The 27,821-nt window shown below is 45.1% G+C and overlaps 1 protein-coding gene and 1 long non-coding RNA gene across 16 annotated transcripts in view; one reads left to right on the top strand and one right to left on the bottom strand.

The window, feature by feature from the left end:
• STX8 (syntaxin 8) overlaps positions 1 to 27,821 on the top strand; it is a 243,623-nt gene that overhangs the window by 107,736 nt on the left and 108,066 nt on the right. The gene's annotated exons all lie outside the window — the stretch shown is intronic.
• Positions 789 to 7,104, bottom strand: LOC309852052. 3 transcript variants are annotated; one of them, XR_014305046.1, is made up of 5 exons: positions 6,903 to 7,104; positions 5,534 to 5,567; positions 5,105 to 5,272; positions 2,997 to 3,111; positions 789 to 1,229 (listed from the first exon to the last, which is right to left on the bottom strand). It is a non-coding gene; the product is annotated as an uncharacterized lncRNA (long non-coding RNA). The 3 variants fall into 3 exon arrangements; XR_014305047.1 differs by lacking the exon at positions 5,534 to 5,567 and having other exon boundaries at positions 789 to 1,245; positions 6,907 to 7,104; XR_014305048.1 differs by lacking the exon at positions 5,534 to 5,567 and having other exon boundaries at positions 6,907 to 7,104.

The following is a 27,821-nucleotide window of genomic DNA, read 5'->3' as shown; positions in this document are numbered from 1 at the left end:
ATTCAGGACTTGGGTGCTGCTTTGGCACTTGAGCAAATTAAAAAGCAGGTTGGGTTCTAATTCACAGGTTGCTTTTTAGTGGGTGGCCGGCCCGTCCTATGTGAGAAGAGAGGGAAAAAGTACTACAGGATAAATGGCGTGACCTTGAAGCCATGTTTTCAGTTGTGTGTGCGCATGTACCTAAGAGAGGGGGGCAGAGATTGAATCTGACTTGTGCATAGAAGTGCAGGCCCTTAGGAGTGTGCGTTGAGCCTTTGCGTGCAGGGACGGGCCTGCACAGGTCCAGCGAATGCGGGGGTCTAAGCAGAGCAGGACATTAACAGATTATCTCAGAGGCTCTCCGGAGGGCGTGTGAGGCCGTGCAGTTTCCCTGTCCCTTACCCAGAAGGAAGAACCAAATCCTGCCCTTACTGGGCAAGTGCTACAAATTTTTGATCATAATGAATGATAAGGAAATTGTTAAAAACCGTGTGCTTTTCACCGTGCAAACCTCTAGGTGGTAACATTCGAAGTCCATGCGGGACTCCGTAGCTGGTAGCTATTATCTGTCATTATTCAGCGCAGCTGTTAAATGGGACAGCCCTTTGCAGGCACACATCTTTGTTTTAACGACAGAGGAATCGTGTCATTTATCGTGCGGATATTAATAGACATGATTTTAAATTGCAGCGAATATGTGAAATATGGCTAGTTAGGCTTTTGAAAAGGAAGAACCTGTCTGGGGGTGTGGGGGGGCGCTTGATGGAGGTTCTTGAGATTTTGTAAAGGGTTGAATGATGATTCTCCCTAGAAGATATTTTTCTCTATGCACAACTTGGGATGAAGTAGTATCATGTTTCGGACAAAAAGCCAGCTGATTAGGAAGAACGTATAGACAGGAGGCCAGATTTGCTCATTATTTATACACAGGTTTGAAAAATCGCCCTTCTCCTCGTCAGTAACGGCGGCCTGCATCCCACCCAGCAGAAATCCTGATCATTCATCAGTATGAACTGCAAATGCCTCCTGGTTCGTGGACCTCTTCTCTGCTTCCCAGGAGGGGATGATCTCTTCATCCTTAAACCCCTGGAGCACTTGGTACCCATCTGGCACCCTGTGTCAGAGAGTATCCTTTGTGTCGGATGATTTATCCTTATTTCTGACTTTGTTCTCTCTCTCCACTGAATTCCAAACTCCTCAAGGGAAGAACTCCATCCTATCTCTGCGGTCCTGGAAGATGGACAGAGTGCCTAGAACAACAGACAACTTCGAGAAAGATAACTATTTTCAATTTGGAGTTGGTTCCTCAGTTCTTTTTTTTTTTTTTCCCCTTGTAAGTTTTAAGAAAATACATTTCAACGGTCCACCTGTCCGGCCTGCTTCCGTGAGAAAGCTGATACCGATACTGTAATTAGGGCTTGATCAGTAATGGGCCGGGCCTGATGCCGAACCCAGAGTTTCACGGTGGGGGGAAAAGCACCAAGGGGGAAAGGAGCTCCAGTCTGTAGGCAAATAGGGGTCCCACTGCTCTATGCTAGTTGAGGCAGGTCGACTGCGGGGTCCTGGGGAGGCAGTAGGAGTGCTGTCTCGGTCCATCTGGGTGGCTGTAGGGCGTTGATAGTCCATTAATAGGGAGCTTCGGCGGCAAGTGATGGGGACCCAACCAAAGGGAGTGGGGTTCAGGCACAGGTTGAGTAGAGCAGAAGGCCAGGCCCCAGAGCCCAGCAGTAGCTGAAGCCTCAGGGAAAAGGATGGGGCAGGCTCTTGGCCCCTGGGGACAGTCAGACTGGGCAGGTGCTAGTGAGCCCCTCAGCCATCGTTCTGTCATCAAGGCTCAGGACTGGCGCCCAACCCAGCGTCAGAACCTTGGGGGTGACCCAGCCAGAGAGCCCTGGGGGTTGCTGCAGTTGAGGGATGGGAAAATACAGTCGTGCATAGAGCGATTCTTTCACAGCCTGTGGTAGGTGGCAGTTTTATGAGGTCAGCACATCTGGAACACGTTTGGGGACTATCAGCCAACATCGATAAACCCTCCAAGCCAGCCTGTCATGGCTGACTTGTGTGCTGAGGCCCAGGTCCTTGCTGTATGGAGCTCTGTGGCCTGACACAACCTGCAGTGTCCTGGGTCTGACGGATGTGGTATGCTTTTCAATAATAATCAGCCGAAAACCGGAGTAGAAACCCGGTCTGTGACTGACAGGGACCAACATGTGAAAAAAATCGCCCGGTACCATGTCTAGTTTTCTGGCAGATAAAAATCGAACCACTGGTAGGGGTTTTTTCCTTTATCTTTAGAGGATCACTGACCTGCAGAGGTTTAAAAAAAATTTTTTAATGGAAGGTTATAAAAATACATAACTCCTATCAGCTTTTAACATAGCGTTTTGTTTTGAATTTTCTGGTTCTTCTTTACACATATGTTTATTAGACTGGCTTTTCTTGATTACATGGAAATACAGAGATCACTAAAGAAGAAGAGTAAACACACCATCATTTCTGTGTTTGGTCACTGCTAAGAAAGGAAGGCATGTACAAAGGTAGAAGTTTCAGACAGTACAGAAAGGTACAGTGCGGTCAGTGAAAGTTTGTGATTCTCAGGGAAGTTTTATGCAGAGAAGTAGATATGTTCTTATTTATAGGCCGTGATTATTTAAGGAAAAGGATATATGTACTACACGTATCATATGCCTTTGCATTTTTTTAAAACCTAATCAGTCCCAGAGACCATTCCCTGTGAGCACACAGATTTACCTGATTTGTCCGAGGAGTCGTATACTATTTCAAGTACAGACTCACCGTAATTTAACCAAGTCCCTAATGGTAGACATTTCATTTCCAGTGTGTTTGTGTTCCAGACAGTACCGCCGTGACCATTAACAAGCTGATTCTCAAGACGACTACTTCTGAAGGTCGGGGCCTGTGTAATCCAGGCCTCAGCAAAGCTTTCCAGTGGAGATCCAGATAAGAAGTATTTTCAGCTTTGCCGCAGGCCGGCAGTCTCTGTTTCAACCACATACCTCTGCGATTATAGTTCAAAACAGCCTCAGCTGGGTGAACAGACGGTGGTACGTCCATGCGGTGGAATTCTATGCAGCCACGAACTGGACGTAACACTGACACATGTGTAATGAGCTAAAGGAGAGAAGTGAGACACAGAAGGTCACGCACCGTGTGATTCCATTTATATGAAGTGCCTAAAATAGGTAAATCCGTAGAGGCAGGATTCAGATTGGTGGTTGGCAGGGACAGGGGACAGTGGGATGCAACTGCTTGATGGGGGCAATGGGGGGTTTCCTTGTGGGGTGATGAAAATGCTTTGGAAGTAGAGGTAGTGTGGTTCATCTGCACTGGAAATGTATGAAGTGCCACTGAATTGTTCACTTCGACATTGTTGATTTTGTGTTATGTGAATTTCACCCCAATAGAAGAAAGAGAGGCAGTCCGTACCTGGGGGGCTGGGTGAGTAACCCTAGTCAGTATGGCAATGAGTGGGCGTGGCTGTGTGTTTTGGTACATTGTACTTAATGTATATAAGAGAAGGTGGGCTAGACTTGGTCCCTGGGCCACAGTTTGCCACCCTCTGGTGGTGTCTGAAAAATGCCTTTGTCAGTAATGTGAAGGCTGGATCCGATGGACCCAGGTAGGTGTAAGGATTGGGTAGATGTAAAGACTGGAGTCAGGGAGGCTCCTGAGGGAGGCCATAGATCCTTTGGAGAATCTGCTGAGTCTCCAGATTCTTTGCCCCCACCCCACTGCTTCTTTATGTCCATGAATGTACATTTTTTCCCCAAACAAATGCCCACTAACGGTCCCAACTTGAGAGACCCTGTTCTGGTTTGAGAAGTCGAGAGCCCCAACTCCCGGAGAATGGCAGTGAGGAAGTAGGGGGCCCAGGTTTCTGGGAGGTTTCCCGTTCTGGAGAAAAGCCAACAGGATGAAGGCTTTTGGAATTCCCAGTTAGTGCCTCGATTTACCGCAGCGGGAGCGGCATCTCCAGAACGACGGTACCACAGCCCAGTGGTCACAGGCAGAGAGTGAGCAAGGGCTTGTGTCACGGAGGCGGTATTGTTGACCACCTTGTCCAGCAGGTTGGTGTTAGAGGAAAGAAGGAAGCTTTGAAAGCACGAGCTTGAGGCCTGGTTTTTATAGAAAGGGAACCATCTGAGTGTGTTCGCAGGCTGAGGGAGGATCCATGCTCGCCTCCTTGAAGATGCGGGCGGGAGCTGTGGTGGACGAAGGCCCGGAGAAGGGGGGCGGCATATCGAGGCCCGGCAGCAGGTTGGTGGGGCCTGCATGGAGGAGGAGAATGGGCTGCCAGAAAGGGTGTCTGTGGGTGAGGTGAGAGGTGGAGAGGAGTTTTTTGCTAAAGGACCTCTTCCCTCTGAAATAATAGACAAGAGCACGGACTGGAAATGAGGAAGGTGATGGATAGGGTTCAGGGGTGTAAGGGAGTTGCAGAAGTGTGGGGCGGCTGCTCCGAGTTGGGATTGAATGTCCCTGGCGGCTCATGTTCACTACCACGGGTGACTTCGTAGGACTCAGTCAGCAGATGCTTACTGACCACGTTCTGGGTGTCGGGGGTTTACCCATCTAAGAACACTAGAGATCACGTCCAATTCGTCAACGAGACCTTCATGAGACAGAGTAGTAGAAGTGTTGCTAGTTCTTCGCTTGTGCAGCCCAAAACTCGCAGAAGTGGCTACAAGTGGTAGACTTGTAATGGTTGAATCTGTACAGCCCTCCAATGGGTTAGTTATATGGGCAGCGAGGGTGACCTTTACAGTTGCCAAACAGTTAACCTACACCAACATGAAAGGTCATTTCTAGTTCACATATAGGTGGTTCCCAATTCTTGCAGGGTTTTTGTGCATCCTGTGAGATTTGGCAGCTAGATCGGACATGTGTTCCTCCTCTCTCTCCCCCTCCCCCCACCTCCCCTGTTTAGTTTGCTTGCTTGCTCTAGCAAAAATCAGTGCGAGCAAGATAGATGTCCGTAGAGCTCAGAAAACTCAGTCTTTTTAGTGGGGGTGTAAGTGGCCTTTCAGGTTAGGGGTGAATCCTCCTAACGCCATGGATTGTTGATGACCCAGTGACCAATAAGCTGATAGCAAAAGGTTTCCAGTACCCGGTGTGAGCAGCCACCGACGTTCTTGGATATAGCATTCTTGACGCTGAAGATGTACTCCCATCAGTTGCACTTGCCGCTGACATTGAACTCCTTCCTTCCACGTTTCAGCAATGAATGATCCCAGCGGACGCCACATATTTTCAGGAGTACATGGTACACTGCATCCTGTTAAAAAGTAATCAGAGCTCCTGATTGGCTCAGTCCCTGGAGCATGTGATTCCTGAACTCAGGGTTGTGAGGTCGGACCCCATGTTGGGTGTCAAGATTACCCAAAATCTTAAAAAAAAAAAAAAAAAGAGAAAAAGATTGCTGCTCTAGATTCTCTGGCCATAAATAATTTTATAGTGTAAAGAATGCAAAGAACCAGTATGGCTGTCCCCGGAGATAGAAGTGTGTGATTCAGTTAGTCCCTTCAAGGAGCCTTACCGTAGCAAGGGACTTGATGTTAGATGCAGTGATCCTGCCTGAAAAGCAAATTTGAATCCACAGTAAATGCTGAATACTGCTGTACACCTAGCTGTGTCGTTGACACTGTGAGTGTTGAAAGAGTTACGAAATACTACCTAAATTTCAAAGAGCTTCCAATACAGCCTGGGAGGGAAGACTAACACAGGTAACACAACCAGCAAGTAGTAGAGGGCCGGATGATGGAGCACTGAGTTGCATGGGTGCATTTATTTTAAAAAACTCCCTCGCTGTGGTTGGGAAGTAAGGCTAAGAAGGAAGGCTTACTTGGACTGAAAGGCAAGTTCAGATGTGCGCGCGCGATCCTGGGCAGTGGTTCTCCACTTCTGCGGATGAGAACCACCTGGGAGTTTTTAAAAAGCCTCATGTCCAGGCTCCACCCAGTACCAACTCAAGGGTTTTCCTACACCAGTTCTCACATCCTCTGACACCACCTGGCTGTCCTACAGTGCAGTTCAGTTCTGGCAGTAATGGCCATCAGTCCCCACAGCTCCCGTTGGACTGTCCCCACCCCAGACAGGTATCAGGTACCGCGGTTTTGGGTGCCTGCACTTCTGTCCCACTTGCTACAAATTTGGGGGCTCCCACTGTTCTCCCTCCCATTGGGTAATTTGCTGGAATGACTCAGGATAATGCTGTATTTGCTCATACTGTAGCAAGGCTACAGATGAACAGGCCAGATAAAGAGGGGCATAGGATGAGCTCTGGAAGGGCCCTGAGTGCAGGAGCCTCTGTCCCCTCCCAGCATGTGGATGCGTTCACCGATCTGGAAGCTCTCTGAAGCCCATCGTTTAGGAATTTTTAGTGATTCCATCACACATGTAGGATTGATGAAGTCATTGGCCATTGGATTAAACTCAATCTCCACCCCCCTTTTCTCTCTGCCGAGGTTCAGGGGTGGGACCGAAAGTGCCAATCCTCTAACCACATGGTTCCTTCTGGTGACCAGTGGCCATCCTGCCGGGGACAAGAGTCACCTCCTTACAATAAACTTCAGTATGGCCACAAGGGCCTTGTTAGGACTAACCGACAATACTCATATCACTAAAAAAAAATCCCGATCAGTTTCAGGAACTCCGCACCAGGAACCAGAGTCAGAGACCACATAGATCTTTTTTTTTTTCCCCCAAGATTTATTTATTTGACAGACAGATCACAGGTAGGCAGAGAGGCAGGTAGAAAGGAGGAAGCAGGCTCCCCGCTGAGCAGAGAGCCTGACTTGGGGCTCAATCCCAGGACCCTGGGATCATGACCTGAGCTGAAGGCAGAGGCTTTAACCTACTGAGCCACCCAGGCGCCCCCAGATAGATCTTTTTCATTATATCCCAACCAGCCTGATTAGAATTTCTGTGAGTAGGAGCCAGGCATCTGTATTTCTAAAGTTTCCTGATGTGATTCTGTGCGCGGCCAAGTTTAGGAAGCAGTCTTCTTGGGCAATGGTTTCAAATGCTTCCTATCAAAGAAAAAATACATATATATTAAAGCTGCCGTTCTACCTCCAGTCCCATTAAGCCAGAATCTCTGAGTGCGAGGCCCAGGGATGGTCTGACTGAAGGAGTCTCAGGTACTTCAAATCCATGAGCTGGGCTGGGAATCACGTGATGGTGGGATGTCCCCAGTGACACGGCGCTGGAGCTCCCTGGAAATGACTGCCTGGACTTGTGGACTCGGGGTCACTGTCAAATTAGACATGAAACCAGCAGGGGGGGCACCTTTTGGGTGGCTCAGTTGGTTAAGCATCCAACTCCTGGTTCCGGCTCAGGTCATGATCTCAAGGTTGTAGATCAAGTCCTGCACTCAGTGTGGAGTCTGCTTCAGACTCACTCTCTCTCTCTCTCCCCCTCCCCCCATCCCCATCTGCCTCTCCTCCCTCTACAATGAATAAATAAAATCTTTAATAACTAAATCCAGGACAGCTCATTACCAGCAAGATGGGGCCAGGACAAAGACTTGGGTGATGGAGAAGAAAAGCTGTGGCTTTTGTAACAGCCATATTCCCAAGGGGGTTAATAAGGGAGCAGCTTCAGCAGCATGCACTGGAGTAGATGCTAGGCCAGATTCAGGGACATTCTCTGAAGAGGCCACAGATGCCACAGGTGTGAACTCTCGGCGCTGCAACAGTGTTAGTGGAAGGAAGGTGCAAACCAGACAGGAGAGAACTCATGAGGGCATCAAGGTCAGGTGAAGGGCCTTGAGGTTGGCTTTTTTGTTTGTTTGTTTTTGTTTTTAATTTATTTGACAGAGAGAGGGGGAAGCAGGCTCCCTGCTGGGCAGACAGCCCACTGTAGGGCTCAATCCCAGGGTCCTGAGACCATGACCTGAGCTGAAGGCAGAGGCTTAACCCACTGAGCCACCCAGGCACCTGGGTCTTGAGGTTTTGTTTGAGAAATCAGGTGAAGACACAGGAGAGGAACCAGACTGAGGTGAGTAAAGGGAGAGGGAGAGGGATTCCTGGTGCCTCAGTCAGTTAAGTGTCCAACTCTTGATTTCAGCTCAGGGCATGGTTTCACGGTCCTGGGATCGAACCCCGAGTCAGGCTCCACACTCGGCTCTGGTACGGCAGTTCTCAACCTGTGTTTGTCATCTTCTGAACTGTCAGAACTCCAGAGACAGATCCCATGCAAAGAGCACTCTGAACAAACAAAAGCTCTCAAAATATTGCAGGGAAGCGGAGCCTTGAGGTAACACCAAATTGCCCCTACAAGGTGTCCATCAGTAAAAGCGATCTCTGATGTAGAGGGGAGAGGCAGGGGAGGGGTAACGCAAATACGTGTGCCATTTTAGGGTTTATTTCCTCTCTGCTTTATTTAAAATAACTGTGGGGCACCTGGGTGGCTCAGTGGGTTAAAGCCTCTGCCTTCTGCTTAGGTCATGATCGAGCCCCATATCGGGAATCTCTGCTCAGTGGGGAGCCTACTTCCTCCTCTCTGCCTGCCTCTCTGCCTGCTTGTGAACTCTGTCTGTCGAATAAATAAATAAAATCTTTAAAAAAAATACATAAAAGAAAATAATTTGTAATTTTTGGTGCTGTGATCAGTTACGAATCACTTTTTTTATTTTTTATTTGAGAGACAGAGAACACTCAAAGATTGGGGGGCGAGAGGCAGAGGGAGAGAGAGAATCTCAAGGAGGCTCCACACCCAGTGCAGGGCCTGACGCAGGGCCCAGTCTCATGACCCTGAGATCATGACCTGAGCCAAAATCAGGAGTTGGACGCTTCACCGACTGAGCCACCCAGGCGCCTCAATAAATCACTTTTAAGTGTTTTATTTTGAATTAAGTTTTTATTTCTAGAAAAGTTGCAAAGTAAGACCAAGTTCCCACATATTCCCTCTGTCCACTTTCCCTAATACGAACATCTTAACCGCTGTGTTCCTTGGCTTGTGTGTTTGTGTGGTCTTTAACCCTCCCCCCACTGAAGCTGACTAATGCACAATTATTACTCTTAGGACTTATGTAATGTTTGCTTGAACAATGACAAAGATGTTTAACTCTTAGATGCTTGGGCTACATGTACTTATATCCTTTGATAGATAATCTGTACCACTCCTAACACCTGGCCTCCAACATTTTGAGATCATGTACCACTTCTATAAAAATTATGATCAACCCTAGGACACCCGGGTGGCCCAGTCAATTAAGCGGCTGTTTTTGGCTCAGGTCATGATCTCAGGGTCCTGGGACTGAGCCCCTCATCGGGCTCCCTGCTCTGTGGGGAGTCTGCTTCCCCTTCTCACTCTGTCCCTTCCCCTGCTCCTTCTCTGTCTCACTTACTCAAATAAATAACTAAAATCTTTTAAAAATATTAAGATCAACCCTGTCGGATTTTTAAAAAAAATAATTGCCTTTATAAGATTATATGTACTACTAGGTTACATATTGTGGGACTTCTAAAATCAGTAATGGTTGAGTTAAAAAATAAATACCGCTTATTAAAAGAAGTTTTAGGTTTTTTTTTCTTGCCACAATTCAGTGATTCACCTTGCACCCCCCAGTTTGTAGATTATTGGCTTAAATTTATCGTCTTGGTTTGAGTGTCTCTCTCCTTTCCCAACAGAAACGGAACCAGGGGAGGAAGCGATGCTGTTATGTATATTGTTTTTACACTGATTATCCTGGACCGTGTGACGGAGGAATTTTCCAGTGTGTGATTTGGAAACAGCTGAACTGTTTCTGAGAATCTCACAGAAAAGTTTACTTGAAAGCTTTGTGATTAATAAGGTAGAACTATTTCTCTTAAAGCAGAGCTGCGGATTACTTTTTTCTGAGGGTTAAGAGAACATCGTAACCAGGGATTTCATTGTCTCTGTACTGGAACAAATGCTTTTTTCAGATCTGGACACAGTATGAAAAATAAGACTCTTTGCAAGGTGCTTGGGAAAGTTCTGAGTAGCTCCCAAGAGGGGAGGCCTTTGTTCCGGGGTTAATCAGAGGGACACTGGGAACATCATTCACTGCTGGTACAGGTCAGAGAGAAAAGTTCACATCTGGGTGTTACTAACCACCAAGCCCTTTCTTGCGGTGTTTTCAGAAGTGATATATCGTCAAGCATCCCCAGAGCGCAAACCCTTAGTGCAGATTTATCGGGGGAAAAGCCTCCTTGTCCATATGATAAAGTTATATATTTATTTACTTTGAAACTCAGGTAGGTAACAGTGAAGGAATTTGCGACTGTTATTTGAACAAATATGTCAGCAAGCAAAACTTGCTAGGGTGTTGAAATTCACACGTAACGCAATGCCGGGCATATAGTTTGCTGATTGCCAGGTTGAGTAAAGGAGCTTATGTAGATTTTTCCCGGGTCGATTGGGACAGCAGGCACGGAATGGTTAGATACAGTTTTTGCTTTGTAACTGTTTGCTAAACTGTGCAGACAAGTCTTTTGCTTTGCTATTTGCATGCTGCATTTCGGGATAAAAATGTTTTTAAACATTTTAGGAAAAAAATGTGATGGAGTGAATACCATACAAGGACTTTGTTTCCTTTAGAGGTTTCTGGGTAATATGCTTAAATTTCCTTTGTCAAGTTTGAAGCATAAACATTAGAGTGTTTGCTTGTCAACACACGGAATTCGGGAATTAATTTATATTTAGAAAAGCCCTTTGCAATTTTGAACATTTTAGGGAACAAGGTTTCCAAGTGTATCTTGCTAACAGCCAGGAACAGCTGCATTTTTGCATAGTTTTTCAGATGGCTTCTCTATGACATCTGTGAAAACAGACAGCTCCAGTCACTAAGCATGCTGGGATTGCACAGCACATTTGAGGGCCTGAATCGCCTGTCACCGAACAGGCTGCCGGTTTGTACCAAAGAATGTACTTCACTTGCACCTGAATTCTAAGTTGACATTAGAAAAATGGGAAGGATGGAAACTTCTGGCAAAAAGCATAGAATGCGTCACTTTGTTGTTTATACATGCTTAAATAAGAGAATAACGAGGTGATTCCTTATCAGTAGATTGAACTGGGGACACGGGTTAGCACATCAGTGAGAAATGGTTCTGGCTTACCCAGCGGCCTTGTCTCTAGTGTTATTAGTCAGGAATGAGAGTTCAGAATGGGTGCTGTTCACGCCAGCACAGAACAGGATTGAGGGTGTTTGGGTGGGATTGGTGCGGGGGCGGGAGGTTGATGGTTGGAGCGGGGACACCTGCCCACAAAGCATTTTGTGGATTTCTTTCACTTGAGTGCGTTTCTCCTGCCCCCCGCCCCCAACCCCAGTCCTTTGTGTTTGCGATTTACAGGAAAAGACAAGATCAGTCTTTTGAAGTAAATCAGCTAGTTAATTACAGGTGACCACAGGGCCCTTTCCAAGATTATAGATGAGTTCCGAAGATTCAACGTGGCGAAGGAGCTTTCTTTTACTCTTGGCCGGCCCTCTTAGTTTTTACTCATGAAAAGCCTTTGCTGGGGAGACCCAGGGACTGATCTCCACCCCCACCTCCAGTGCTTCCAATTAGGGATCTATTATCTCACTGCAGATAATTGGAAAAGGATATTCAAAATACAACTTCGCATAAATACGGTTTTTGCCTGCATTAGATTACTCGGCGTTCTGAGCACATCTGGAGTGAGGGCGGCCCCAGGGACCTTGAAGCGGGCTGTTTGGGTTGGCACAGTGACATTTAGCGTATGCCAATTTGTAATGGCTTTTGGAAACAGGCAGTTTTAAACTCTCCCTGAACTATTCCCCCGAGAAATTATTCAATTAAGTACAACTAAAATTAATGTTTAGCATTTTTTGTTTAAGTAAAATAGGCAGCTCTAGAGGGAAATCTGCAGTTCATGCCCGAGCTCTCACTTGAGTCTAAAATCTTACTCCTAAGAAATAACCGGGTGTCCTGGAATCGGGGCATTTTCCAGAAGAGACAGAGCTGCCAGCTCCTCCTGACCGCTTTCACGCTGAGCACACGTCTTTCTTGCTGCCTCGGCGGGTTCGGACACCTGGGTGCGAGTGCAGTTTGCACGCCTTCCAGCACCGGCTGGGGAGCCCCTGGGGACAACAGAGCCAGAAGGACTCCTTTCCCTCTCTTCTAAGTCTGTGCTTCTCAAACCGTAATGAGCATAAATATCCCCCAGAGGTCTTGTTAAAATGCAGATTGTGATTCATTAGTTCCGGGGTGGGGCCCGAGATTCGCTCCCATCGGATAAGCTCCCTGGGGATGCTGCTGCCCGTGGCTGAGGACCATATGGGAGAGCAGTGGGGTTCTAAACGGGCATGGGATGTGGGCGGGCGTGCATGTTTGGTGCAGAGCCCCTGGGCTTCAGTGTGACTTCTGGTCTATGGCTTGACCACAAATGCATTTGGGTAGGTAGGACTCTGACTTCCTCATACACCCTAGTACTTGCTTCCCAGGATCCCCAATGCTCACAATTGCCGGGGCCCCCAGGGGACTGTTTCATGAACTAGGACACAATTCTGATGGATGAGCCACAGGAGGTCAAACCTCCAGTCCTTCTGCCCACGTCTTCCAAAATCCAGACACATCATCTGCCTCGTTTTGTCCAGTGCATCTTCTGGTAGCTGGAGGATAAAGGGGGAAAAAACGTGAACTGATGTTCCATAGTCTCGGTTCGTAAACATGGAGGCCAGAGCCCTGGTGAGTGAAGGGATGTAGAAGGGTGGCTTTGTGGTGTTTAGCCAAGTGTCCTTGCCTCTCCAAGCATGGGATCTAGGACTTTGATGGAGGTTCTAGAAGGGTGGTCGGGTTAGGACATGGTTGAAATCCCCACTAGGTGACAGCTGTTGAATGACTGATTCATAACCCAGGGTGGGATTTTATCCACATGTGAGAGGGTGTTCTGCTATCTGATCTGTCCCCCTCCCTGTACTGAACACAAACTCAGTCGGAGAACCACCAGATCGAAAGATTGACACCCTCCCAGCAGCCCACCACCTCCACCCTTCCAGTAGTCCTGCCACAGACTCTGTCCACAGTGCTCACAGGTGCCCTCTAGAAATTTCCTTTAACTCCCGCACTGTCCCTCTTTCAGCCCATCCTTTGTTGTTGTTGTTTTCCATCTCAGTAACTTTCTTTCTAAAGTACAGTTCTGTTCATGTCGCCTGACTGCTGACACCCTTCAGTGGGGTGTTGTTGCCTACGCCATGTTTTCAAGACCTTGACCTTTTTTTGTCCCATTTGCCTGTAGTGTCATTCATGCCAAGTTCTTCTTTGGACTTAATTTTCAGAAATTTTTATTTTTATCGGAATAATACCTCTACGTACTTTGACAAGTCAGAGAGTTTTAGAAAGACTAGAAGAAGCAGGGCTTCCCCCCGCCCCACCTCAAAGTCCTACCCCGCTGAAGCAGTGCATCTGATTCCTTGGGCTTATAAAACAGTATCTGCACTTCAGTAATATCACAGCGTGCTTCCTAGCTCTTGACGTCTTCCACCTTGTGCTCTGTGGACCTCCCCTCCTGAAGAAGATATTACTTTAACCTGTAGCAGTTCTACCCAGATGCCCTTCTCTCCCCCCATCACACATTTTAGCTAAGGCAGTATTTATGGAATTATGACTTTGTAAATGTTGTTCACTGCTGAGTCATAATGTGTACCAGAATCAGATTTCATTTCATTGCACCCTCTTTTCTAAAGTTAGCAACTATACTTATTTCTTTTTCTTTTTTTTTTTTTTAAGTATTTATTTCAGGGAGAGAGAGTGAGCATGGGGGAGGGCCAGAGGGAGAGAGAACCTCAAGCAGACTCTGCACTGAAAATGGAGCCCAACACGGGGCTTGATCCCACGACCCTGAGATCATGACCTGAGCTAAAACCGAAAGTCAGAAGCTCAACCAACTGAGCCACCCAGGCACCCCTACCTGTTTCTTTCTTTTTTCCTTTTTCTTTTTTTTTTGATTCGCTTAGCTGTCTATAGCATCTTTCATTCCTTCCCCACTCCCGTCCTGTTACCTCTGACAGTGGTATGGAATCCCTTTCTAAAGATCAATACCGGAAGTGCTGTTGTGGTCTGTTCTGGCAGCTGTAACAGAAGAGTGTCGACTGGGGGATGGGGGGGCTGATGAACAGCGGGTGGCTGGAAGCCTGGGATCAGGCTGCTAGCGTGGTCAGGTGAGGGTCCTCCCAGGTCACAGGCTCGTGTCTCATGGGGCAGAAGGGGTAGGAAGCTCTGTGGGGTCTCTTTATAAGGGCACTAATTCCATTCATGAGGGATCCGCCCTCAGGGATTAAGCACCTCCCAAAGACTCCCCCCACCTTTTAATATCATCACTGTAGGGTTATAGTTTCAACCTATGAGCTTGGGGGTGATGAACACATTCATACCAGAGCAGTAGCCCACCAGCTTCGTCTGTTTGGAGCCCTCGCTCCCCCGTCTAACCTGGACAGACCACCCCCAGGCAGCTGCCTCCCTGTCTGGGATGGCACGCATTGCTGCACCGGGAACACGATGCCCTTTGCCTCTCTCTCAGGGGCATGCCCTGTTACCTGGACCACCAGTCTTCCTCTTTTTCCCCTCTCCCCTCTTTGGTGGAACACATTCTCCAGGAACTTTCAGGAAAGGGGGCGTGGGAGGTAAAAACAATCGGAGAGCAGACCTGTTTGGAAATCACCTCATTGGCCCTTTGTGTTTGATTGAAAGAAAGAATGTGTTGCAGGTTGGAGTTAATTCTCTTGGAATTTTGGAGGCGTTCCTCCATTTGCTTCCAGCTTGCTGGGATGCTCTAAAAAGGTCTGCTGTTCAAATTTCCGTTATACATGAGCTACTTTTTTTTTTTCTCCCATCTCTCTGAAAGCTCTTAGAACCTTTTCATTTAGTTTGAGAAATGAACCATTCATTTCTAGTTTTTGAAATTTCACAACGATATGGGTGTGACATTTTACCCCACTCAACTCATTGCTCTGAGTGCTTGCTACCCTCTTCATCTGGGAGCTCGTGTCCTTAAATTCTGGGGAGCTTTCTTGTATTATTTTATTGTTAATTTCCTCCATATGATTTTTCTCCTTTTTTCCTCTCTTTCTCTTTGTAGTTCTGTTGTCAGCATCGGGCCTCAAGAAGTAATCCTCCATTTGATTAAAAAATTTTTTCTCTCTTAGTTCTCATTGCTTTGTCATACTGCTTTATTTCTGAAGTAATGTCTTCAATTCTATCTTACAATTCTGTCCTTTCCCCCATCTGTCTCATCTCCTAGCTTTTGTTTAAAAAAAAAATTTTTTTTTTTATCGTATCTACATTTTGAGCTAATTATGGATTCACAAGACGTTGGAAAGATGGTACCAAGGTCCCATATACCCTTCACCCACTTTCTGTCAAGGATTCTCTCTGTAAGTATAGGACAATATCAAGAGCAGGGATTTTACTTTGGTATAGTATATGCGTGTTGGGTTTCATAACATTTTTTAAATTGAAGGTTTTACTTTTTAGTTACGTGAGGTGGGGGAGAAGCAGAGGGAGAGGGAATCTCAGGCAGACTCCACACTAAGCACAGAGCCCGACAGAGGGCTCGGTCCCATGACTCTGAGATCCCAACCTGAGCTGAAACCAAAAGTTGGACGCTTCACGACTGAGCCAGCAGGCGCCTCTCCATGTCATTTTATCGCATGTATAGATTCGTGTGACCATTACCACAGTCAAGACTCGGAACTGTTATTGCCATCCTAATTTTAAGAACTCGTTCTTCTTTCCCCAAGTTCTTCTGTCATCCTTTTGTTACAGTTTTGCAGAGACATTGTCTTATCTTTCTGAGGACGTGTGTGTCCATGCATCCATGCATCTGTGTGTTTCTTTTGCTCCAAAAGTTTGTTTTGGAACCTTTCTACAAATGTCTGCTGAATCTAAATGCTCATGTTTAAAAGGGAGGTGCTGTGAGTTGATCCAAAGGACTTTGGGTGAACTTGAACCAGTGGGCCTCACTTTAGAGCAGTAGAGGGGAGACTCAACCATTTCACTGTAGGCATGTCAGAGATCAGAATATATACATCTTTCCTCTTGGGTTTGTCTGTTCATGGAAAACAGCCCTCCAGTCCCCTCTGACCCCTTTGGCGAAGGAGGGCAGAGACGTTTGCTGGGTTCCCTGGACCAGGGCTGTTACACAGAAAACACTGTTCTTGGGGTGAAGGGATGCAGAAGCCAACGGACAAAATAGCCACAACCAGGATTGGCAAGGAGGAAGCCTCCCTCTGGCTGAAGGCAGGCTGGGGCAGTGGGCAGGCCCACAGTGGGAGCTGGCTCCCTGCAGGGTAGTGCAGTGCCCCTGTGTGCAGGACAGCGGCAAGCTGGTCACCAGCCCAGGGCTCTGAGCTCACTGAGGGGCTGTCCCCCCACGTCCCCCCTCCCCAGCTCACTGCTGGATGTTATGTGTCTCCATAGACAGACACAGGGGGCGGGGACTGCAGCAGGAAGAAGAAAAAATGCTAGCATCCCAGATCCTGGAGTGGCCACCTCCCCTTGCATGGTCCATCCCACACTTCTGCAAGAAGGTGGTGCATCAGGCTGCCTGCAAAGGAGAGCAGCTTGGCGCTTCCGAGTCAGTTCTAGGGGTGAATTTGGAGCCCAGAGGCAGTAAAATGACCATCGGCATAAAGGAAGAAAATATAATGCAGAGTATCAGTCTGTCAATGCAATTTATCAAACTGGGACATTTTCTTCCATTAATGGGACTCCCCCTGACTTTTATTCGGGCCTTGCTTCCTATGGTACTTTGCATTGGGATTTCTTTTATGTGCTCGGAGAGTTTAAAAATACCTATTAAGGTAAAACAAAAGGATTATTAAAAATGCATTTATAGTCAAAAAGTCAAAGATGCACATGCAAACTGTGGCTCTGAGAGGCCTGCCTGTAGCTACCTGCTTCAGAATAAATGGATAAATGCTAGCACGTATCTCCTTCTGTGCCCCCTTTCTAGAACAAGAAACACATCCGAAATATGTCTGAAGTGTGGAAACATGTTGAAAAAAAGGCAGATAGCTCTACTGCAAAGGAGGAACATTCTCTCCTTAGGTGGAGAAATGTTTCTTCTTCAAGCTCATCATCGTTGTTGTTGTTGTTGTTTAAAAAACAAAAAAAACAAAAAACGGAGTGTTCAGTTGGCATCTGCCTTCTGACTGACAGATGTCGTGGTTCTGAGTCTCTCAGAGTTCAAGTCTTCACCAGCTGTCTGGGTTTCATCAGGGATCTTCTCGTGCTTCTAAAAAAAAAAGGGGGGGGGAAGTATGGAGAAATCAAGGTGAGGTGCCTATGGAATGGGAAAAATGCAGACGGTGTTTAGTCTGCAGTCAGACACGAGCTGTAATCTGAGACATGAGAGGCATGTGCTACTGTGTAAACTCAGGGATCGAAACCCAGAGACGCATCTTCTCGTGCCCTCCTACTCACCCCCCCGGGGACTTGGACAAATGACATAATCTGCGTGGGCCCGTTTTGACATCTTTAAATACTAGAACAATTTCCCCATCTACCTTTCAGGGTTGTCAGGGGTATCTGAGAGAGACCCAGCAACGGTGCTTTAAAACTATATTCCCACCATCAGAAGTATTTTTAAAACTCTTCATTTATATGACACCAGATTGGAACAGGAAATGTAAGCCCTAACTTAGAAAGGACGGCATTTCGTGCATTTCACAAAAAGCTCATCTGTCTTCTTGAGCTCTGAGAGGAGGAACCCAGAAATCATGTTCAAGACTCTCTCCATTCCTAATATTCTCTTCTTGATGTTACACTTTTTGTTTTATGTTATAAGAATTTGAACATGCTCTAAATATTTGGTAATGGGCAGATATGGAAATATAAGCTTGATTCTATTAGCATTTTTGAGTCCCAGAGGAAAGATAATGACTCAGGCAGACATATCTCTTTGGATCTGAGATGTAGGCCGTTTTTTGAAGGGAGTAGAGATCTAATAGTTTGAGTCCAAATACTTGATGAGAGACTCTAGAAACTTAAGTGGTAAGCGAAGGTATAAAAATTGTCAAGGGTTCTCTTTCTTTTTTGAAGATTCTATTTTATTTTTTAAGTAATCTTTACACCCAATGTGGGGCTTGAACTTACAACCCCAAGATCAAGAGTTGCATGCTCTACCAACTGAGCCAGCCAGGCACCCCTTGTCCAGTTTTCTATAATCATTTCTTTAAAGATTTTATTCATTTACCTGACAGACAGAGATCACAAGTAGGCAGAGAGGCAGGCAGAGAGAGAGGGGGAAGCAGGCTCCCCGCTGAGCAGAGAGCCCAGTGCGGGGCTCGATCCCAGGACCCTAGGATCACGACCTGAGCCGAAGACAGAGGCTTTAACCTACTGAGCCACCCAGGCACCCCTCTATAATCATTTTTAAGAGGGGAAAGTATTAGCAAATGACCTTGGCTTCACCATTGAAGGTTGTATCCTTGACCAAAGTCATGATGGTAGATAATCATGATTATGACCAACAAGGGAGAGCATAACAAGTAACAACTGAACATTTATGTAACAATTAAAAATAGTTTTTAATAATATTTACATTTTTAACTTTATAGCATTTAAATAATTCCACTGCCTATGCAAAAAGCCCTGAGTTTCTACAACATAGATTCACAGCACATAGAAACACTCAACTGGACCAGATATTTGGTCTAATAAATTAAAATGTTCATTGTGGCAAATAATAATTAAAGATTTACTTAACAGTTGCTTAGAAGATATTTATGAGGGAAACTGAATGATCTCATCTTTCAAACCGAGCAAAACAAACAGAACAAACAAGGCAGTCTTGAGGTGTTTAATTGGTGCTCTCTTCCCTTTCTGACTGTTACAGAAAAGCGTGTAGAATCCGATGATTGCACAGACCACCCTAGCTGTTTACCAGCTATGTGCCTGTGGACAGATGACCTCCTTGAGCTTCTCCTCCCATATCACTAGCCTCACAGGGTTATCCTAGGGATTCGCAGGAATAGTACCTTGCTCCTAGGAGCCACTGGGGAACTGATAGCTTCCCCTACTGTGTTCTCACTATTGCATGTAAACAGGGATCCCATGAGAACTGAGGAAGTAGGCTTGCTGACATTTCTTTTTTTTTCTTTTAAGATTTTATTTATTTATTTGAGAGAGAGAGAGCTAGAGGGAGAGGACAAGTGGGGTGAGGGGCAGAGAGAGAAGCAGGGTCTCCACTGAGCAGGGAGCCTGATGCGGGGCTTGATCCCAGGACTCTGGAACCACGAACTGAGCCGAAGTCAGATGCTTAACTGACTGAGCTACCCAGGCGCCCCACCTATAGACTTTACTTATGGAACTTGAGGTTTGGATGGATATCCTTGGTGGTTACCCATTTGGCCACACATGCGAGTCTACTGGACAATTTTCTGTTCCATTGAGCTTTTGTCCTTGCTATACTGTCTTGACTACTATAGTTTTATAGGATTTCTTGAGATCAGATAGTATTACTTTTCCAACTCTGGATTTATTTTTCCAAAGTAATGATTAGAAGTGGTGAGAGTGGACATTTTTGTCTTGTTCTGATCTTAGAGGAAAGTGGTTAATGTGTCATCTTTAAGAATGACGTTAGCGCCTGGGTGGTTCAGTTGGTTGGCATCTACCTTGGGCTTGGGTCATCATCCCAAGGTCCTGGGATCAAGCTCTGCATCAGGCTGCCTGCTTGATGGGAAATCCGCTTCTCCCTCTCCCTCTGCCTGCCATTCCTCCGTTTGTGCTTGCTTTCTCTCTGTCAAATAAATAAATAAAATCTTTAAAAAAATACGATGTTAGCTATAAGGTTTTTTTTTTTTTTTTTTAAATAATGGACCTTATTCTTTAGAACAGTTCTAGATTTACAAAAATTGAACAGGTAGTACATGAGGGTTTGCATAATACCCCACACCTAGTTTCACCTATTATTAACATCTTACATTAGTGTTGTATTTACATAACTGAATCAATATCAATATATTATTATTAACTAATGTCCATAGTTCATTCAGATTTCCTCATTTTTTACTGAATGACCTTTTTCTGTTCTGGGATCCCAACCAGGATACCATGTTAACATTTCATAACCATGTCTCTTTAGGCTTCTCTAGGCTGTGGAAGTTTCTCAGACTCTTCTCATTCTTGGTGACATTGGCATGTTTGATGGATACTGATCAGGTCTGGTATGAGATATACCAGACCTGGTCTGATGTTTTTCTTGTGATAAGACTGGGGTTATGGGTTGCTGGGAGGAAGACCACAGGGGTGCAGGACCTCTTTGCTCCTGTTGTATCAAGGGTACATGCTGTGGACATGGCTTGTGACTGTTGGTATTGACCTTAATTGTCTGTCCAAGATGCATTTGTCAGGCTTCTCCATTGTAAAGTTACACTTTACCCCCCACCTCCATTTCCATACTCTACCCTTTGGAAGGGAGTCACTACTTACAGCCCAACCCCCTCTTTAGAGACGGAGTATCCACATAAACAATTTGGGACTCTTGAGCAGGAATTTTGTCTCTTCTCTTGCATTTATGAGTTTGTGCAGTCATGGGTTTCTATCTGCATGGATGCATGGATAGTATTTTATATTTTTGCCTCAATCCAAAACTGCTTCATGTATTTTGTTGCTCAAACTTTCCCTGTTGTAGTCATTGGGAGTTCTGTCATTTGGTCCCTGTGTCTGCGCTCTGGTGACATACCCCCATGGATGGTATAGTTTTTTGTTCGTTCATTTCTTGAAGGGATTCCTCAGTTTCTAGTGCTACCAGACTTTCAGGCTCATGTTACGTATTTCCAGCCCCAGTCTGAGAGTCAGCCTCTTTCTCTAAAGAGCCCTGGCTCTTTTTATTGGAAAAAAAGGATTAGAAACCAAGGTCTGGATGCTAAGTGTGCTCATTGCTACTGCTTTGTTAAAGACCTTCCTGGCTGAGGAAGCGTAGAACTACAGGTATGTGTATGTACGCTTATTACCTCTATGTAGCCGTCTATGTTTACCTTATGCTAAACTCAAGTGCATACCGATGTCTCTAATTCTCATCCATTATCATATGGATTGTCCTCGCCTGTCTTTAAATTCCCACTCCGACAGTGAGAATTTGGCTGCTACCTTTTATCGTTCATCTCAGTTGTTCAGTTAACAGAATGTGTGTGTGTGTGTGTGTGTGTGTGTGTGTGTAAATATATATGTATATGTATATATATATATATATATATATATATATATATATATATATTTTTTTTTTTTTTTTTTTTTTTTTTTCCCCAGATACTGCTCATGTATATAGGAGCAGTATCTGAATTGTTAGCTAGACTCCCACTGAAAACAACATTATCAGGGCTCCTGGGTGGCTCAGTGGGTGAAGCATCTGAATTTGGCTCAGGTCATGATCTCTCGGGGTTCTGGGATCGAGCCCCACATCGGGCTCCATGCTCAGCGGGTAGTCTGCTTGAGGATTCTCTCTCACCCTCAGCTCTGCCCCTCCCCACTCTCTCTCTCAAATAAATAAGTAAAATCTTAAAAAGAAAGAAAACAAATCTGTCAAATAGAATTTCATTCTAATACGCAGCTACTTTTGCCTTGAGTCTTGGTTTTTGCTCATTTCCAAAGGAACTAGGATCAGCACCTCTTCTCTATCCCTCTCAGTGACGATGTTATACACGTTTATGGTACAGCTCGATTCTCCCACCAGCATGCTCATTCCCTCCCGGAACTCTCTGCCTCCGAAATGATTTTTTTAATTTACATTCATTAAGGTTCACTCTTTTTGCTCTAGAGTTCTGTGGGTTTTGACAATTGCATAATGTCACATATCTGGCATTACAGTATCACACAGAATGTCTTTAGTGCCCTAAAATTCCCATGCCTCACCTACTCATTCTTCCTCTCTTTCTCTCGAACTCCTGGCAACCACTGACCATTGTACTCTCGCAACAGCTGTGCCTTTTCCAGAAGGTCATATAATTGGATTCATGCATTACGGCACCTTTTACGCATGCAGGGTGCTAAGAAACACAGGTTGATTATCTATGAATCAGTCAGTCAGTCCCAAACACATGATCACCAGGATCCTAGTTTTCTAAAATAATGGGAAGTGTATTTTTGTTGTTACCTTGTTTAGCAAGGGTTCCAATGTAGCTTACTTTTTTTTTTTTAAGTAAACTTTTTATTGGGGGTTCTAGGGAACTAGGCGAGGGGTTAATTATCATTCCTATCATAGAGTTGTTTTATGCCTGAACTAAGTTAACGTATGTTATGCTTTTAGATCGTGTCTTCAAATTAGGGCTCGTAGTGTCTTCTCTGAGCTCTGTGGGTTTTTTTAGCGACGTTTTAAATTTTGTGTTTCTGTGCTGCTGATGATATTTAGAAATTTTAAAAATATTACGATCATCAGGACGACCACGCCAGCATGTCTCACCATCCAATTCCAGCTCGTGTTTGTATGTGTGTGTATAAATGTCCTTGATCCCAACAGTTCTTGGATGATGAGAAAAGAAGGTTCCCTCAGTATAGAACGATCTTTCCTTCCGGGAGAAGGCCAGAGGCTGTCACTGTGCCGTGTCTAAAGGGTGTCTCCACAGCTAGAACGAAGGCTAGCAGCAAAGGCCTGAAGGAGCTGTACTATAGTCTATGTCACATTCACATTTCAAGAGCAATTTTGTATTAAGGACACAACCTTTATCTGTCAACATTAAACTGTTGTTAAGTAGAATTCTACTTTTATGCCATTTACTTTTAACACGAATATTTGTGTTTAGGACTGTGGGATACAGAGCCATAAGCCAAGAATATGTATCCAGATGTGTGGTTATATTTAATGAAATAATTTGAACAAAATGACTAATGTTGAGGGGTGTCGAGGAATTTGTTTTTTAACTTCCTAACCATATGCAACTCAAGATAGGGAAACAATGGCTTAGCACATGGCAAGTTTTCAGTAAATATTAGTAGCTGTTGTTATGGTTTTACATAATAGGCGCTTTCTGTGATACATTCATCTAGCCTGGATGTCTTCCCTTCCCACATTTTGGCGTTCATTCAGGCCCGCAGCTCCGGCAAAATGCCCTCTGTCTCCTCTCAGCCCCCACACCCAAAGCAACTATTAGCATGGTCCACACTGGCTCCCCAGCTGCCACTGCACTAGACGTGGTCTGTCCTGCCTGCCCTTTCTGCAGGGCTGCCCTCTGGAGTGGAATTCTTGGTCTTTCTGTCCGCCCCCCCCACCTCCCTCCTGCTAGCTTTTCCCTCTTTTTATTCTTCAAATACTAGTGTTCTCTGAGATTCCTCCTTTATGCCAACCTCTTTTTGTTCACTCTATTGTTCTTAACTCTAATGTTTAAATTAACACGCAGCAACATTGACTTTGTGTGTATGCATAGGGCGTGGTGGGTTTTAATACATGTATAGATTTGTGTAACCGCTCCCACAAACAGAACACAGAGCAGTGCCATCCCTCCAAAGACTCCCTTGTCCTTTTCTTCTCACAGCCATAACCTGTCCCGTCCCTTCCCCATAGCAACTACCACCGACTGCTCTGTTCTCCATCATTTTGGAGGTTTTGAAAATACCACATAAATGGAATCCTATGTAGGAACTTTGTTAGTATTGCACTTTAATTTTTCTGGTTTTCTTTTCTTTCTTTCTTTCCTTTTTTTTTTTTTTTTTTTTTAAATATTTATTTATTTATTTGACAGAGAGAGATTACAAGTAGGCAGAGGGGTGGGCAGAGAGAGAGAGAGGAGGAAGCAGGCTCCCCGCTGAGCAGAGAGCCCGATGCGGGACTCGATCCCAGGACCCTGAGATCATGACCTGAGCCGAAGGCAGCGGCTCAATCCACTGAGCCACCCAGGTGCCCTCTTTCCTTTTTTTTAACTTTATGTCTTTGTAGGAACTATGTTCAGGGTTACTAGGGATGATGAGATATATGCTTAACCTTCTGCAGTCCACTTAGAACTGGTATTTACTGCTTAAAATCAAGCATAGAAGCCTTACCAGCATGTAGCCCCTCTACCCTGCCCTTGTATGCTGTCCTTGTCAGTGCACTGAGCACCGGACATGCTGAGTTGTGTTTTCACTGTCAAATACTAAAGAGCTTAATTAGAGGAGAATCTGATCTATTTACCCAGGCATTTATCACTTCCGTTGCCTTTCCTTCATTTCTGGTATCCTGCAATGCCTCCTGACAGTACAGTCTCTTAGCACGTCTTTGTTCGAGAATGAATGTCTCTCTTTACCCTCTGCTCCTGAAGGGGACTTCCACTGCAAATGGAGTCCTGTGTTGGCATTCCCTTCTTCTCAGCAGTTTTAAAATTGTTGTTGCTCTTCCCTCTGGCATCCCCAAATTCTGATAAGAACTACACAATCTTTCAAATCTCTGTACCCCTACAAGACTGTCTTTTCTAGGGGCACCTGGGTGACTCAGTCAGTTGAGTGTCTGACTCTTGATTTCAGCTCAGGTCATGAGCTCAGGCTGTGAGATCGAGCCCCATATCAGGCTCTGACAGGGAGACTCCCTTTCTCAGGGAGTCTGCTTGAATATCTCTTCTTCTCCCTCTGTCCCTCTCCGCCCCTCCAGGCTCTCTCTGTCCCTCTCTCTAAAATTTAAAACAAAACAAAAAACAACATTGTCTTGTCTTATCTTCTCCTCTCCTCTCCTCTCCTCTCTTTTTTTCTTTTCTTTTCTTTTCTTTTCTTCAGTGCCCAGGAGCTTGGGTACAACATGTGTAGGCGTGGATTTCTGTGTGTTTATCTTGTTTGAAGTTTACTGAGCTTCCTGAATGTGTAGGTTTATAGATTGTTGTTGTGTTTTGCCACATTTAAGAAAACGTCGGCCCTTACTTCAAATATTACTCCTTCCCCATACTCTTCTTCTTTTTCTGAGACTCTGATGTTAGGAATGTTTGACCTTTTACCATTGTCCCACAGGTCCCTGAGGCTTTCATCAGCCCCCCACCCCTCCCCATGAAGTCTCCTTTATTCTTGCGCAGATTAGATCATTTCTATTGACCTGTCTTCGAGTTCCTGCCCTTCTTCTGTCATCTCCATACTGCTGTTGAGCCCATCCAGTGAGTTTTTCTAAGTCATTTATTGTATTTTTCAGTTTCAAAATGTGCATTTGGCTTTTTTTTTTTTTTTTTTTTTTTGAGTGAGAGAGAGACAGCACAAGTAGGGAGGGGCAGAGGGAGAGGAAAAGAAATAATCTGACGTGGGTTTCACACACCGCATAAAGGCTCATGCAGGGCTTGATCTCACGACCCTGAGATCCAATCCAAGAGTCCAGCGCTTAACCAACTGAAACACCCAGGCACCCACTGCATCTTGTTCTTTTCTGTATCTTCTGTTTCTTTGCTGAAATTTTCTGCAAATTCTCATTTGTTTCAAGAGTGTTCACTTTTACTTACTGGGGCATGTTTGTGCTCATTGCTTTAAAGTCCTTGCCAGATAACTCCAGCAACTGTGTCACCTCAGCGCTGGCCTCCATTGGCCGCACTGGCATCGTCTTTTCTCATGCAACTGCATATCTTCTGGTTCTTCCTATGCTGAGTGATTTTGGATTGTATCCCAGACGTTTTGATTCTTATGTTATGAGATACTGATTCTTGTTTAAATCCTACAGGGATGTTGATATTTTTTGGTTTAGCATGCATTTGACCTGATTGCGTTGAGGCCGCAAGCTCCCTCTAGCTTTCCATGGGTTGTGGTTCCAGTGTCAGCTAAGTTTTCAGTCTTCACAGTGCTGTTTGGATCTGACCCATTTGTGCGCCTGCCAGTGGCCAGTCTGGGAGTGGGTGTCTTTCTGTTCTGTAGTTCATATCCACAGATGCACAGCTTAGAGGGGTCCCAGAATTCAGAAACAACCTTAAGGGTTTCTTTCCTCATCTTCTTTCTCCACATGGTCTTCTTGGCACTTTTTGGTGTCTAGGCCTCCCTTTTTTGTTCCTCCAGGCCCAGATCTGGGGCTTTAGTTACCCCCTCTGCTGTGTACTTCCCACTGTAGATCTTGTTCTTCTTGTGTTCTTTAACTTGATCTGAGTCTGATTTTTTTATTCTTTTGGCTTTTTATTTAAAATTTTTCTCAAGCCAACAGAAAAGCTGAGTACATGTGCTTCCTGCATATCTGGTCACTGTGCACCTATGTTGACCAGTTTTTACCATTTTACCCTGTTTTCTTCCTTTTTTATATACTTTGATTTCCAGTAAACCATATAAAAGTCAGATGAATATATCTCCTAAATACTTGAGGTGCATTTTCCAAGAACTAGCATGTTCTCCTACATAACCATGGTATCATTAGCAGCTAAGAAACCTAACTTTGACATGAAATATTGCTTAGCATGGAGCCCATATTTAAATTTCCGCAGTTGCCCCAGCAATGTCCTTTAACCACTTTCTTTTTTTGACATGTTTTTCTCCAGCATTTGTTCATAATTTAAGCGTTACATTTAGTTGTCCTGTGTCTTTAATGTCCTTGAATTTAGAACATCTCCCTCACTTTTATTTTTTTTAAGACTTTTATTCATTTATTTAACAGAGAGAGAGAGATCACAAGTAGGCAGAGAGGCGGTCAGAGAGAGGGGAGGGAGCAGGATTCCCGCCAAGCAGAGAGCTCGATGTGGGACTCGATCCCAGGACCCTGAGATCATGACCTGAGCTGAAGGCAGAGGCTTAACCCACTGAGCCACCCAGGCGCCCCACTTTTATTTGTAGAGAGAGAGAGTGTGTGTGAGAGTGAGGGGAGGAGAGGGGCAGAGAGAAAATACCAAGCAGCCTCCACACCCAGCACAGAGCCCCACCAAGGCTCCATCTCAAAACCCTGAGATTGCAACCTGAGCTGAAATCAAGAGTCAGATGCTTAACTGACTGAGCCTCCCAAGAACCCCTTAGCCATTGATGTTTGTGAAAAGTCCATGGCAGATTGTCCTGTAGGATTTCCCACAGTCTGGATTTTCCTGAGTGTGTCCTTATCATTAGAGTCAAGGTAAATATTTTTGGTAAAAAGACCACATAGGTAGAGTTGTGTCCTTCTCATCGCATGACATCAGAAAACCTAAAGTGACAGTTTGTCTCAATATTGCTGACCTTAAGTTTGCTGGCTTGGTTAAAGTGCTACCTGCTGTACTTTTTTCATTGTGAAGGTACCTTTTTCTCTAAGTAGGTAGGAATTCCTGGGGTGACACTTTGAGACTATGGATACACTGATTCCCAGCAGCCCTTTACACAGTGGTTGGGTGGTTTGTTTTTTTAAATTGAAGTACAGTTGACACACATTGTTACATTAGTTTCAGGGCTACAATATAGTGACTTGGTAACTCCATAAGTTAGGCTATGCTTATGGAGGTATGGCTGCTGTCTGTCACTATGCAACACTATTACAATACCACAATACCACTGTGCTGTGTCTTTCATCCCTGAGACCTACTCATTCCATAAATGGAAGCCTAGACCTCCCACTTCCACCCATTTTGTCCATCTCCCGTCCTGCCTCTCCCCTGGCAATCCCGTTTGCTTCCTATATTTATGGAACTATTTCTACTTTTTTGTTGTTTGTGTGTTTGCTTTATGTTTTAGAATCCACATATAAGTGAGATCATGTGATATTTGTCTGTTTTTTACTTATTTTACATAACATCATACCCTCTAGGTCCATCCATGTCATCATCAAATGGCAAAATCTGATTCTTTTTATGGCTGAGTAATAATACTCCATTGTATTTATACAACACAATTTTTTTTTTTTTTTTGGACAGAGACACAGCAAAAGAGGGAACACAAGCAGGAGGAGTGAGAGAGGGAGAAGCAGGCTTCCCACAGAGCAGGGAGCCTGACTTGGGGCTCGATTCCAGGACCCTGGGGTCA

This window comes from Mustela nivalis (assembly GCF_964662115.1).
Source record: "Mustela nivalis genome assembly, chromosome: 17".
Lineage (NCBI taxonomy): Eukaryota > Metazoa > Chordata > Mammalia > Carnivora > Mustelidae > Mustela > Mustela nivalis.
Note: the sequence above shows the minus strand (reverse complement) of the source record. Positions and strands in the feature narration are given on the sequence as shown.